The 13564-nt window shown below is 49.9% G+C and overlaps 1 protein-coding gene across 1 annotated transcript in view; it reads right to left on the bottom strand.

Moving 5' to 3' along the window:
• The window catches only part of TBCD (tubulin folding cofactor D), a gene marked incomplete at its 5' end in the record, with an annotated part of 177289 nt that overhangs the window by 94215 nt on the left and 69510 nt on the right, over positions 1–13564 (bottom strand). The gene's annotated exons all lie outside the window — the stretch shown is intronic.

A 13564-nucleotide genomic window follows, 5' to 3' on the forward strand; every position in this document is an offset into this window, starting at 1 on the left:
ATGTTCTAGAATTGATTGTGGTGATGGTTGCACAACTCTGTGAATAAAATAAAAGCCATTGATTTGTACGCTTTAAATAGGTGAACCATACGGAATATAAATTATATCTCAACAGACCTATTTTTAAAACCTCACAGATAGGTAGTTATTATCCCAATTCATCAATAAGGAAACCAAAGCACAGATAAGTTACCTTTCTACCTCTACTGGGGTCAATTTGGGTAAGTTATATTTTTCTAGGACTGTCTATTTTGTCTGAGCTATCAAAGTTATTAGCAAAAGATATTCTGGGGCTTCCCTGATGGCGCAGTGGTTGAGAGTCCGCCTGCCGATGCAGGGGACACGGATTCGTGCCCCGGTCCGAGAGGATCCCACATGCCGCGGAGCGGCTGGGCCCGTGAGCCATGGCCGCTGAGCCTGCGCGTCCGGAGCCTGTGCTCCGCAACGGGAGAGGCCATAACAGTGAGAGACTCGCGTACCGCAAAAAAAAAAAAAAAAAAAAAAGATATTCTGGACATGTGGCTTTTATTCTCCACCGGACCTGTCTCACAGCCCCCATCCGGGTGTCTTACTATTATTTATATGCTTCCCCTCCTGCTCTGTCAATAAGCCGGAAGTCTCTCAGTCTCTCTTTGGTAGGCCTTTTGGCTGTTGATCCTCGTAGACCTGTGTCTTCTCCCTCACTCATTTCTCATGCTCCCCTCACTGTCTCCCTGCCCCTTCCCTCACTCCTTCCTCGGCAGTTTGAGCCTTTCTTCTCTTCCAATATTCTGGGGCGGCGGGGGAGGAAGGGTCAGCAGCAGTTTCTACAAAGGGCCAGAGCTGAAGCATTCGGGCTTTGCAGACCACGGGCTGCTTCCTTTTTCTTTTTTTAAAAACAATGTTGAAAAAAGGAGAAACCATTCTTGGCTCCAAGGCCATACAAAAACAGGCCAAGGCCAGCTTGGGCCCGCGGGCCATAGTTTCACAACCACTGCTTAAGGTTTTAAATTTCCCTGTAAGTACACTACTAGCTGCATCTTGAGAGTTCCGATACATAATAATTTTGTTAGTGTTCATGTCTATCTTTAAATTTTTATTATAAAATTTCTATTGGGATTTCTTCTTTGATTCATGTGTTATTTAGAAATCCATATAATTTCAAACTAAAAATTCATGCCATACCTTTATCCTTCTGTATCTGACTTTTAATTTTATTGCTTTGTGGTCAAAAAATACAGTCTGTACACCAGTGGTTCTCTGAAATTTCTTGAGACTTGTTTTACGGCCTTACCAGTAAACGTGCAGCATTTGTAAATGTTCCTCTGTGTCTTAAGATTGCATCCCCTCAAACACAGCTGCAGAGCCCTACACAAACCCACGGAATCAGGCCTGTTTTTCTGTTGTCTAAGTCTTAGATACAAGGCTCCCTGCTATTCTGTTTCATCCCACTATTCTATTTCATAAATGAACTGTCAGCAATCAAGAGAGGTGTTCTGAGCTCTCAGGAGGACACCAGATTCGTCCATTTATCCCTGCAACCCTACTGATTTCTGCTTCTCACAGCCTCAAGTTTCACGAGGAGTCAAAGCCCCAGGGCTATGCGCACCACCTTGACGGGGATGAGCCCAGGCTGAGGGACTCACAGGAAGCCTGCTCCAGGCTGTCCCCTGAGTCCTGGACAAGCATCGTAACCAGCTGCCTCAAAACAGGTGGAGTAAAAGGCAGTCAATGTAAAATTACACAAGAAAAGCACACACATGAGGGAGAGTCTGCAGACACCACAAAAGGATCAGAAGCCCAAGCACTGTGGACAAAAAACAGAACCTAAAAGACAATATCGGAAATACAGGCCTAGAATATTAAACGCATAAAAAGAGGAATGGAAACCATAGTGAAGAAACGAGGAAGATTTGAAAAAGAACCGAAACAATGTCTGGAAACAAAAGGGAAAAAGATTCATGCCGTGGATGGATTTCGACGGTGACCTTGGGGGCCGAGCTCGGGAAGCGAGCCCAGCCAGCAGAGTGTTGCAACACCACACACGTGAGGGCCGGCAGCCGGAGTCAAGCAGAACAAGGGAACGAAAGGGGGCCTGCCCTCACTGTCTTTAGTCTGTTCACGGCTCTTTTATTGCTATGTTTTCACTGACGTTATTTGTAGCATGAGACAAAAAAAAAAAGTCTGTGTGCTAATTTTTCTCCTTGTCCTTGTTTACTTTAACCAAGTAACTTCTACACGTGATTGTGAACATATCCAGAGATGACAGGTAAAAAGCACCTTTTAAATACAAATTCAGGGAATTCCATGGCAGTCAGTGGTTAGGACTCCGCACTTCTACAAGCAGGGAGCACGTGTTCAATCCCTGGTCAGGAAACTAAGATCCCACAAGCCACGTGGCATGGCCAAAAAAAAAATGTTTTTAATTTAATGAATAAATAAATACATACATACATACAAATTCAATAAAAGGCGGTAAAGTGCCACATGACCTGCCCCTGGAAAACCGTAACCAGCCCAAGGAGGGATGAGTGAGGACCCTGAAACACAGGCATGATACTGTCAGGCAGACAGAGCGGAAGAGGTGAGGAAAGCTGTGGGAACCCTCAAATCTTGGCCCAAGGTCACAAACCCGAATCAGTCTCCCAGCCAAAGACAAAACAAGCCAGAGCTCACGGTTTCAAGTTTCACTTCAGACACAGAAGCCACAGCCCAGATCGCGCTGGGCTCCAAGACCCTGTCCAAAGCAGGACCCCTCCCCCGCCCTGGCCCCCACACGGGCTTCCGGAGCCAGGAGGAGCCCCGGGTCCAGCTCAGCTCTGCTAGGTTCCACACCTCCCTGGGGGAAGGCGTCATCGGGGTGGAGTCGCGGGAGCTGCAGGCACTAAAGCTGCCCACAGGCCACACACACTGAAACCGGCAGCCCCGCAGCCACCATCCCTGAGCGCCAGACACAGGACAGCCTGGCAGGAAACAGGCCGGTGTGCTCCCCTCCGAAACATAAAGTAGCTCCAGTTCCATAAATATTCAAATAGTGGCATTACTAGAATAATAAGCAAATTAAAATTCAAGTAATGCATTACACATCTCAGACTTCAAGTTATAAATGAATTCCTCTGCTTCATCATCAAAGGAAGGCAAACGTCCAACAATAAAACTTTCCCCGAACACTCTCACACCCCTTGGCCTGCGTCACCAGACAGCTAAATAAACTCTGCTTTCATTTCTATTTTTCAACTGTTTGATAAGCAAAAATCGATTGATACCCTCAGGGGTTTTTTAAAAATGAGAAACCAAGTACATCACCTGAGAAAGACGACCATGGTTCCAGCTCCCGGCTCAGCTGGCATGTGCCCCATGCTCCCCACACTTGGTCTCATGGGCCCGGCTCTCACATGTGCAACAGAGGAGGACCCTGAGGGCCTGGTGGGCTCAAGCCCAGCCCCGGCACAGACCAAGCTCAGCTCGAGCGAGGTCCCAGGCGCCAGCCTCCTGCGGGGCCCGTGGGGGCAGCCTCCTGGCACACGCGGGCTGTATCAGGACAACAGTGCCCCCCACCCCGCCAGCACCTCTGAGCAGCACGAGTCGGGGGCAGGAGCCGACGAGCAGACAGGCTGCAGGGCCAGAAGAGAGCCCAGGAAAGCGGCAGGACTCTCCGGGGCAGGGCCTCCCCTCCATCTTCAGAAAGATCCTGCCTTGACCAAGACACAGAGGCCAAATGCCAGCAGCAGAGCTCGGCACCAAGACGCAGTTAGAAAGGAAGACGTGGGAACAACGTAAGTCTCAGGGAGAGGAACCAAGCAGGAGGGGCTCGAAGTGGGGTCACCTCAGGACCAGTCCCCCTGAACAGGCTGCTCCCTGTGGGGCCCCAACTGGAAACAAATTATAGTCGAGGGACCCTGATGAGCACACAGGCCTGAGGCGCGAAGCAGGAGGGGGTGCGGGGCAGGGTGGTAAGCAAGGCGGGGGCAGCAGGGGACAGTGTCTGTCCTCGTCCCCTGTACTCGTTCTCCAACCGATGAACGAAGGCCTAGTGAGCAAGTGTGTGTACTCGTGTGCACGTGCATGAGTGTAAGCTGCCATGAAAGAGACAGGTGCCCTGCCCTCCAGCAGTCCCACCACCCACGTTCCCCCAGGGGAGCAGCATCCTGCCTGCTGGCCTGAGCCCCACCACATCTCACGTGACCCACGAAGTTGGAGCTCACGTCTCAGGGGAGACCCCGAGAGACAGTCTGGGCAGCTAGGTGCCCCTCAGCCTCAGGAACCATCCCCCACTCCCCTTCTCAGGGGACCTCCCCGGGGCCATGAGGACAGGTCCTTTCAGAACATGTGTTCATCTCAAGAACTTAACGAATGCCATCTCGGCAGCTGCTTAGTACTTACTGTCTCTAACGACAACCAAAATTAGAGAAATTGAAATTATGCCTTGAATTTTCTGTAGAGTTTTCATTTCCTTTTCCTTTCCTCTGGATGCTGCACCCCAAAAGGAGTGCTAACAATTAAAATTAAAACTAACTTGTATTTACTTGTAAGGTCAAAAGTATAAGCGATCTGCTACCTTCATCAGAGATGTTTTGTTCTGGGCTTCCCTGGTGGTGCAGTGGTTGAGAGTCCGCCTGCCGATGCAGGGGACGCGGGTTCGTGCCGCGGTCCGGGAAGATCCCACATGCCGCAGAGCGGCTGGGCCCTTGAGCCATGGCCGCTGAGCCTGTGCGTCCGGAGCCTGTGCTCCACAACGGGAGAGGCCACAACTGTGAGAGGCCCGCGTACCGCGCAAAAAAAAAAAAAATCCTCAGAGAAATAAGAGAAGCTATTGCAACTACTACCTAAGAATACGATACTAAGAAAGGAACACTCAGAGAACCAGCGTGAACTCTTGGAACCCAAAAATAATAATAGCAGAATAGAAATACTTAAAACAAGGGTCGAAGAGAAAGCTAAGGAAAATGAGAACACTGAGGACAGAGAAAAGAGCCTGCAGGAGAGAAGCAGTGGGATGTGGAGAATCAGGGAATCACCATTTATACAAAATTCTACAATAGGGCTTCCCTGGTGGCGCAGTGGTTGGGAGTCCGCCTGCCGATGCAGGGGACACGGGTTCGTGCCCTGGTCCGGGAGGATCCCACATGCCATGGAGCGGCTGGGCCCGTGAGCCACGGCTGCTGAGCCTGTGCGTCCGGGGCCTGTGCTCCGCAACGGGAGAGGCCACAACAGTGAGAGGCCTGCGTACCACAAAAAAAAAAAAAAAAAAAATTCTACAATAGGTAAAACTAATCTATGAAGGAAGAAAATCCAGCCAGCCAGTGGCTGCTTCCGGGTGGGGTGATTGTAATGCTCCACTTCCCAGCAGGGGGCATGCTCAAGACTCAGGGAATGGTATTCTTGGGATCTGTGCCCTCATCACATGTGAATTCTACCTTTAAAAGAAGAAGTGTGAACAGTTAATAACAAGCCTAAGGTGTTCAGGGGTAAAGTGAGTGATGTCTATCACTGACTCTGAAATGCAGCAAATACTTGAGATGGATCGATGGGTGGATGAGGGGAGGGAATGTCGAGAGCCATGAGTGTGGGAGGGCAGAGGAAAACGTTCACTGCATAACCAGTGCTGGGTGTCTGAGCATTCACTGTCAAATTCCTACAACTTATCTGTATGTTTGAAATGTTTCATATTAAAATGTTGGGGGGAAAGAGTCAGGGATCCGAATCACATCAAACTTTTCAGCAGCAGCACTGAAAGCTAGATCACCTTCAAAACACGGACAGTTAATACTTTCTGGCCTAGGCTTCTATACCCAGCCAGACTATCAACCAGGAAGAAGGGGAGAAGAAAGACCCTTTCAATCATTCAGGGTCTCCAAAGATTCCCCTCTCTTGCATTCTTTCTCAGGAGCCTACAAAAGGGCTGTGCCTCATACCCAAACAAAAGATCAACCCAAGAGAGAGGACAACATGGGATCCAGGAAGCCTGGCTTCCGACTCAGGAAAGAAGTAGAGGAAATCTCGGATGACGGGGGGGGGGGGGGGGGGGAGGAAGGCAGGCGTGGAGGTGGAGGGGCCAAAGAGCTACATTCTCGTTTCCCATAAAAGCAAGTCAACAGACAACACCCGAAACTGGGAGCAGTGAGGGGGGCGGAGGGAAAAAAACTGGCAACAGAGTAATAGTATTTGGAATCAACGAGGTAAATACCAAAATCCTCAGCTAAGAAAAGGTTCAAGTGGGGCTCCTGGCAGGGAGGAGGGGAGGGGAGCAGCCAGCTGACACCCTCCCACTGAGAGGTGGGGCCCATCCCCTCCCTCAAACCTGGGGAGCCAAGTGTGACACCGCGGTGCTGGGACGGTTCTCTGCCTCGCCTCTCGGAAGACTGGAAGTTTCTGCCTTGCGCTCTGAGTCCCACGCAGAGTAAGACTGAGCACCATCCTGGAGAGGCCTCTGGAGTGAAACTAAAGGGAAGAGGAGGGCCCCGCCGCTCCCCCAGGATACGAGGCAGGTGAGTGCCCACTAATGCCACAGGACGCAAGGCTCGCCCAGCACAAACCGAACTCTTGACCCACAAAATCTCGAGATCATAAAATGGTAGTTTTTTTAAGCCATCTGCTTTGGGTGGCTCGTTACCAGCAAGAGACAAGGGGAACAGCAGGAACTGCTGTTTTTTGTGACAAGATTCAGAACTATTTTTTCACTCTCTAAATTATGTGGGTGTCTAATTTGGACAAAAGTAACTAAAACACTTTTTTTTTCAATTCAACATGAAGGTAAAGCCAAGTAAAATCTTAAGCCTTAAAAGAAAAAAAAAACTAAAACAGCATCTGGCCTGGCAGGCCCACCCTGGCATCCGTGCCCACGCAGCGCACACCCCTCCCTATTCCCACACCCACACCACACGCAGCCCCTCCAAGAGCAGGGAGACAGCCACAGACTCAATAGCAAGCAGCTGAAGGGGAAGGGGGGATGCCCCGGGTCACAAATTAAGTGCCTTACTTATTTGAAAAGAGAAGAAAAGGGCCGAGCGAGGGCATGCAGGCCATTCCTGCGGCAGCACGCGGCCACGCGGCGGGGCAGCAGCGCTCAGGGCTTGTCCCGGGCGTGTACCGGCAGGTCCCGGAGGCAGCTGACGCGGCCCCCCCTCCTGCTTTCCAGGAGGACCCAGGCAGGCCTCCCAGGCCCCGGGGTGAAGGGTGACAAAGGCTCCACCAGACCCTCACGGGGAGGACACGGGGGCCGTCGGCATCTGTCAGAGGAGATGCATTTCAGGCTAAATATCAGCATCTGCTGCTGCCTCCTGCACCGGCTGTGGCTCCCCTGGGAGGCCTCTATCCTAACCCCGAACACGTGCAACCCCCGCGTCCTAGGAGAGCCAGGCGGCACTAACATGGCACTCACAAAACCTGGGCAGGGAGCTGCCGTGAGGCACGGAGGTGGCACTGGCTGGCCAGCTGGGTGGGTGCAAACACATGAATCGTAGCTGCGGGCGGGAGGAATATCAGGTGCATCTCTACGCCCCGAGGGCTCGACTCCTACATTAAATCCCTCCCACTGGAACAGCCGGCTCCAGTTTCAGCGAGAGAGCGTGAGAACAGGTCCTGCTCCGGCCAGGCAGCCACAGCCACGGCTTCCACCTCCCCAGCCTCTGGTAAGTACCTACTATTTCTTCTCAAATGCGACTTTTCTTTCAGATGTATCTTAAACTATCTGCTCAGTGAATCACCTGCCCAGAGTTTCTCTACCCTGCTCTTTTCTCTGCGGATTACTCAGGACCCGGCAGGTGCACTGCTGGAAAGGAGACCATTGTTACAAAACTTTTAATAAGGCTTACACTTTATTCTAAGAGTGTAAACAAGTTTATGTGGATATATGAAGTTCTCATTTCTACCGTAAAATTCATAAACTTTATTTTTTTTTAAGATTTTTTTTGATGTGGACCATTTTTAAAGTTCTTATGGAATTTCTTACAATATTGCTTCTGTCTTATGTTTTGGTTTTTTGGCCGCGAGGCATGTGGGATCTTAGCTCCCCGACCACGGATCAAACCCGTACCCCCTGCATTGGAAGACAAAGTCTTAAGCACTGGACCACCAAGGAAGTCCCAAAATTCATAAACTTTAAACCAAAACTCAAATTGATGTTATTGCTTATCTGTTCCCCACCTTAAAAATAAACTACAGGTTTCAACATAAAAGGATCATGTATATGCATATATATAATTGCTGATCTTAATTTATAATTTCTTTAATTTTAAAACCTTTTATTAGGATTTAAAATAAGTGTTGTTTTGACATAAGCTTACCAAAAAAAAAAAAAACACCTTAACTAAAGAGAATCCCTGTATATACAAAAGGGGGTTTCTTACTCTTACAAAGTTTCTCATAAATCTGCATGAAAACCATTATTGACCAAATTATTGGTCAAATTTGACCAATATCAGACTTAATGCGATCAAAACCTGTCTACATTTGTTATCATGATTTGTATTTTGTATCAGCCAAGTCCTTGCAATGCTTTAACGTGGTGCTTTAAGGCGAGGAGGCAGGCTGGCGGTTGGGGGTTCTGGCCCTAGGGAGGTGCCCCAAACGTTAAAGCTGTGTATTCACTGGTAAGCGCTCTGTCTGTAACCCAGGATCTCTGGCTGAAACCAGAAAGAGCCCCTGGTGGTCTTCCTGGATCCATTCTTCCAAACTATATGCCAGAAAACTGTCTTTTTCCCTAGGTTATGGTTGCCCTGAAGTTTATCCTTCATTTTAAAGAACCGAAAGTCTGGGAGGGAGTGGTGGTTAATCACTGGAAAAGCTCAATTGGAGTAAAACTCACAAATCTCGTTCTTGCGACACCCCAGTGGGTAGGCGACAACGGCGTGTCCCTGAGTTATGCAATAATGCCACATCACAATATCGTAATTATAGCATGCCCTTCAGAACGCGCTACCTGGTGAGGCTCCCTGCCAGGCAGCTGGACACCACCGGGGAGGGCTGAAGATTATTCCACTGCAGAAGTTAGTGCACATGACATGCATAGCTAGCCGGCACGTCACAGCAATGCCCTGTAAAGTTAAGCTATAATTACTTCTATCGTGTCCTATCAAAGTTCAAAAAAAATCTTTCTCTTGCCTATATTTCTGAGTTCAAACCCCCTAGAAAATTATTAAATATGCCAGCCACTCACTATCACCCTAACAGCTGGCAACTACATTCATAGTCCACACTTAGGAGGCTATTGAGAGACATGCACTGGCACCTCAGTGCTTCAGCAACAAGCAGATAAAGCCCCGTGGACACAAAACCACGGGCTGCTCAGAGCACCGTGTGGGCACCACCGTCCAGCCTCCCAGGCCTGTGGGAGGGGAGGCCAGAGCCGGCTCCCGGGCCTCTGCAGGGGTGACAGGCTCCTGGGACACAGGCAGGGGTGACAGCACATGAGGAGTCACAGGAGGGCGTGCTGAAATGGAGCAGGCTCAGGCCAGATGCCGTGGTGTCTCTGTGGCGCTGCTCCCCACCCTCTCCCCTCAGCATTGGGACCCGACTCCGCTGAGGGCACAGCTCTGAGGGCAGGCCTCGTGCCAACAGCTGCTCGCAAGGCAGGCAGGCAGGCAGGCAGGGGCGCCCTCCTGCATTCGAGGACAGCACCCTGACCCTGACCTGACATGCAGGGCTCCCAGCACCTCCTGCTGACCCAGTGGGAAGTGAAATAAGGGTGAAAAACACTGTCCCACACACATCCTTCTAGGACCGGGCTAACATCTGCACTTTTAGCTAACATGCTAACAGTGCAGTTCTCCGAGGAAAGCCGAAGCCAGGGCTGTGCTTTTTTAACCTCTCCCTGTGCAACGCCCCAGCCTGTACCAGCCTTCCCAGGACAAGGACGGTGAGACACAAATCTTATCACCTTTAGAAAAAACTTCACCTCTGATTGCTAATCCAAACTTACTACAAACAGTTAAATTCTGGATTATATTGTTTAGGTAACAACACCCATTTTCCGCTGCCAGCCTGCACCAGGCCTGGCAGATATAAACTGACCAGAAACGGGCAAACCCCATCTCTGCAGGTGGCCAGAGCGACAGCGCCCCGGGCTTTAGCTCCTCATCCTTGTGAGCCTCGCCCGGGCAGGACACAACTCACAGACTAACATCACCTCCTAGAGGCTGTCCCCCTTGGAAGCTTACAGAAGCCTCAATCTTATCCCGCTTACTTCTCTGACATTATTGCTTTTTTTTTTTTTTTGCGGTACGCAGGCCTCTCTCACTGTTGCGGCCTCTCCCGCTGAGGAGCACAGGCTCCAGACGCGCAGGCTCAGCGGCCATGGCTCACGAGCCCAGCCGCTCCGCGGCATGTGGGATCTTCCCCGGACCGGGGCACGAACCCGCGTCCCCTGCGTTGGCAGGCAGACTCTCAACCACTGCGCTACCAGGGAAGCCCCATTATTGCATTTTTATAACCAAGTGAACTAGCCTGTCTCCTTCAGCATCTGAAGCAGCTGCACTCCCTTGTTTTAACTAGCGAATTGTGTAACCCTGAGAGGTCAGTTTACTCAGTTACTATAACTACTGCTCCTGTGACTCCATCCAGGCTCTCCTTTCAACAATTATACCCTAGAATACTCTCACCTCCCAGAACACCAGTACCGAGGAAACCATCCCCTGAAAACCTCTTTACTGCCCTTGTAAGCTAACTGACCACAGAACAAGAAGTTCAGACCAAACCTGTGGGCACAACATCATTTGACGGAAAAAAGGTATATATTAACATAAGAGCAATTATTTCCCAAACTATTATTTTGGGTAATGCTATGATAACTTATATACAACTTGCCTCCTATAAACCTTTGAGAAAACTTAACCAAAGTGGGTTTATTTCTACTTTTGCCTAAAAGTATGAGCAATATTAAATAATACTGCTTCTGAAGCTAACACCATCATTATCTTAAATCCGAGGGGGTTTTCGGCTGGTTTGGGCTCGCGTGTCCTGGGTGCGGCAGATGTGTGTCTGCATCCACTCCTGGTACCACCAGGACTCTGGGCTCACACTTGATAAACGTTTTGCAACTGTCATCATTTTGATCACGATGCTTCCAGCTAGTGATGAAATCATCAGTTTTCAGATCTTTGCCATAACATATCCTATACAATCATGGGAACCTGACTTGCAGAGGTTCTCACGCCTTCAGAACCAGGGAGCATAATGGGACGTGCCAGCACAGGCCGCCCTGACTTATCAGGCTGGCCCCGAGCTGGCTGGAATCGCTTCCTGACGGGAGGCAGGAAATCGTGCTTTTATAGCCCAGGGCATACCTGCCCCACAAGGTATGAACTGAACTCATACAGAATTATTTCGCATTCTCCCTTACTAAGAGGGGAAATTAGGAAGATGCAAAGCTGTGACCACGTGTTTAACTGTGCTGGGCTTTCACATTGCCGTGCAGCTCACACAACTGCTCACGGTAGGAGAGGAGGAGGGCGAGCAAGCTGCAAAGCCGCAGAGCCAGGCACCAGGTGCCGCCAGCCTGGCTTCTGTCCACCCGACACCCTGCCAGTGAGCACCCCCAAAGAGGGCCTAGGGACGCCCTCTCCAATTAGGGGGCAGCCAAAAATCTCATTTCTCCTCCAAAGTACGTGCCTGAGCACCCCTGCTCTGCAGAAACTCTCCCCGCAACAGAAGGCTGCAAGCCACCCAAAGCACCTCTTAGTAAAGAAACATGCCTTTGAGGGAACGGGATGATGAAACAGGTGAATAGAAGCAGCTTCTTGGGGGGGAGAGTGGTTCCTTGTGTTCTTAAGAAATATGAAAAAATGAGTAGAGGAACCAGTTTGCTGAGAATAAAATCAGATAGCTTTTTTAGAATTTAAGATATCCAAGTGAAATTAAAACCACACTCCCTCCCTCCTTACACCCTCCTCCCACAAGCTACCCATTACCTCATCTGATGCGTGAGATGGCAAGGAGAGTAGCTATGTTTTATTTTGTGAAAACAAGTCTCTTAGATTTCCCATGTGTATTTCTCTATTTTTAAAGGGCTGCTTTCCAGCTCAATGTTTTAACCAACCCGATGTCTAGAAGGCGATGCTTTACACAAGCAATTTCACGAGACTCAGAACTGTCCATATTTGCTTATTCCTTAAAGTTATTTCCTTTTAACTTTATTTTTTTAAGTGTTTAAAAATATCCAGAAGCTAAATCCTTTTTACATTTTCTGTGCAAATTAAAGTGCAGGGCTTGATTCCTCACACCCACTCCCCCAGCCCGCCCCACCCACAGGCTTTCTCTAAGACACAGTCACCCCATGGGCTGGTCCTGGACACGCAGCCGCGCCCGGGTGCTGAGATCCTCCCAGACCTCACGTCTTTGTTCTCAGCTTCGGGTTATGAGGCAGAGAGAGAGCCCAGGGGTGTGCAGAGCAGCCTCTGAAGGAAACCCGGGGGGACGTCAAGCTTGGGGGATAGGCAAGGACAGGAGGACCCTGGGGGAGATATCCAGAAGCCCCTTCGTACAAGTTAAAGGCTGGGATGGGTTCCTCCCAGGATCCAACCATCTGTAAAATTGGGCACCACTCACTCTGGTTTCCTCTATTTTTTTTAATTTTATTTATTCATTTGTTTATTCGGTTGTGCTGGGTCTTAGTTGCGGCAGGCAGGCTCCTTAGTTGCAGCTCGCGGGCTCCTTAGTTGTGGCATGCAAACTCTTAGTTGCATTATGCATGTGGGATCTAGTTCCCTGACCAGGGATGGAACCCAGACCCCCTGCATTGGGAGCGTGGAGTCTTAACCACTGCATCCCCAGGGAAGTCCCACTCTGGTTTCCTTTTACCAGGAGGGCTGCTAAGCTTTTCTGCCTTTGGTTAAGGCCAGGATAGGCAGGGATGGACTAGTGCGTTAACTCACTCCACGCCACCTGTGAGGTGGGCAAGTGGAAGGCAGCCGTGCACGAGGACATCTGCTCACTCACTGACTCACAGCATCTTAATATCATTCAAATCAACATAAACACAGCACTTAAGTTTGTATTTGGGCCAACACAAATTCTACTTACCCAGAAAGCTGACTTTTCATTTGTGAATTTAGAAACAGGGTCGGGGGGGCATTTTAAAATGTTCTTCACTTTTAAATACTCCCTCATAGAACAGAACACTGTGAGTAAACAGGACAGATGGACTGAAGGTTACAATCACACGTGCCTTGTTCTCAGTGAGCACAAATGTGAATGTCACACACACGCATGAGCCCGGACCTCCTCAGGTTCACGTTAGAGCAGTCAGGCTGGCACAGTGATGGGACTCAGTCCAGAAACTCCAGGCACATGGATGGGGGTGGAATCTCAATGGTCACTCAGCCTGGTGGGTCCACAACCTTCCTGGCACCTGAGGCCTCAGATCACAGGCTAAAGGCTCCCAAAACTCAAAGAGTTACAGGCATTCTCTGAAATGACACTAAACACTCCTGCAACCACACTCACCTGGGACCAGACTTGAGAAAACAGAGAACGCCGTAGGGGTGGTGTCCGGGGTAGTGAGGAGGGGTGGCTGATGCCCGTCCCGTACCTGCTGCGCAAGAGCACTTACGTCCTCTGCACCTGTAGAGGCCTCTGCTTCACCTCCTCC

The sequence above is a fragment of the Hyperoodon ampullatus genome (genome assembly GCF_949752795.1).
Source record: "Hyperoodon ampullatus genome assembly, chromosome: 19".
NCBI lineage: Eukaryota > Metazoa > Chordata > Mammalia > Artiodactyla > Ziphiidae > Hyperoodon > Hyperoodon ampullatus.